Genomic DNA, 1,503 nt, shown 5'->3' with positions numbered 1-1,503 from the left:
TCGGTTTCAGACCAGTCAGCAAGAGCAGGAGTATTCAGACGTGTGGTCAGAGGCTTCACCAATACATTTCTGAAAATGTGCAAAACAACCTGAGGTACTGGGAGCTTGACACTTGGGGGCTGATGGGGGAAGAGCTAATCGTTTGAAAGATGTTGGCAGAAGAGCTTGCACCTGGCCGATCTCCAGGGCTTTGTGCTGAGTCCCTTTGGTCTCTCGGCCGATCTCCAGGGCTTCATAGCAAGTCCCGCTGGTCTCCAGGCTGACCTCCAAGGGCTTTGTGTGGAGTCCTTTAGGCCTCCCGGCTGACCTCCAGGGCTTTGTGCCGAGTCCCTTTGGTCTCTCGGGCGACCTCCAGAGTTTCATTGCATGTCCTGTCGGCCTCTGGAGCCTCGTCGTGGGTCCCATTGGCCTCCCGGTTCCTGTTCTGCCGCCGGCAGGTACTTGTTAGTGTCGTAGGTCCCATTGACCTCCAAGCCAGGCTCAGGAGATTGGCTGGGAGGTCGACAGAACCTGCGACAATGCTCAGGAGGTTGGTCAGGACTTGACACATCCCCAGCATCCCCAAGGTTCCCACTCTATCGCCAACACCCACCAAGGTACATGCTCTGCTGCCAGCGTCCTCCAAGGCTGTTGTTTGCCGGCATCCTCCTCAGATTCTTTTGGTGTTCCTTAGTTGTTTCCATTTAATTCTGCCTTGTTTTCCACATCTGTTCTTCATTGGTGATTCTAATTATGTTTATTTCTTGTTTCTAGTTATTTTCCTTTGTTCTAGTTTAATTAGGTTCCTTTAGTCTCCTTACTCCTTTGTGTTTGTATTTTGGTTGTTTCCCCTTGTGTAATCTTCCCCCCTTTCCTTTGCCACTTTCTCGATCCCTTCACAGTCTGCTTCCACTCCCTCCACTCACACCTGCTCATCAGCCCAGGTCCTGCACAGTGGTGCACTTGATAGCACTGTTGCCTTGCAGCAAGAAGGYCYTGGCTTCARTTCCCAGCATGGAGTTCACATGTTCTCCCARTGCATGCRTAGGTTYTCYCCGGGTACTCCGGCTTCCTCCCAAAGTCCAAAAGCATGACTGTTGGGTTAATTGATTTCTGTACCCATCCTTAGGTATGGATGTGTGCGTGCATGGTTGTTTTGTCCTGCCTCTGTGTTGCTGGCGACCTGTCCAGGGTGTACCCTGCCTTCTGCTTGAGATAGGCACCAGCACCTCTCCTGACCCCACTGGGACAATGGTGTAAGAAAATGGATCAATGGATCATCCATCCCAGGTCTTTTCTGAAGTTCTCAACCTCTAGTATTTAATTAAGCACCTCATTGTTAGTCACTAGTTGCCGGTTCGTCTTGTCACTTTTCTCATTTCTTCCTGGTTTCCTTGTGATATTCCTGTGTCTCCAATTTCTTTGTTTTGCACTGTTTTTTTTCATATTTGTAAGTTTGATTATTCGTTTTTCCATTAAATATTCTTAAATTAACTTTGTCTCTCATCTGGTGCACTTGGGTCC

The 1,503-nt window shown here is 49.1% G+C and overlaps 1 long non-coding RNA gene across 1 annotated transcript in view; it reads left to right on the top strand.

The window, feature by feature from the left end:
- Positions 1 to 602: 602 nt before the first annotated feature.
- The window catches only part of LOC103470077 (uncharacterized), a 16,451-nt gene continuing 15,550 nt past the window's right edge, over positions 603 to 1,503 (top strand). Inside the window, exon 1 of the long non-coding RNA XR_534448.1 lies at positions 603 to 1,269. This is a non-coding gene — a long non-coding RNA (uncharacterized LOC103470077). The remainder of the gene's footprint in view (positions 1,270 to 1,503) is intronic.

This window comes from Poecilia reticulata, linkage group LG9, assembly GCF_000633615.1.
Source record: "Poecilia reticulata strain Guanapo linkage group LG9, Guppy_female_1.0+MT, whole genome shotgun sequence".
Lineage (NCBI taxonomy): Eukaryota > Metazoa > Chordata > Actinopteri > Cyprinodontiformes > Poeciliidae > Poecilia > Poecilia reticulata.
Note: the sequence above shows the minus strand (reverse complement) of the source record. Positions and strands in the feature narration are given on the sequence as shown.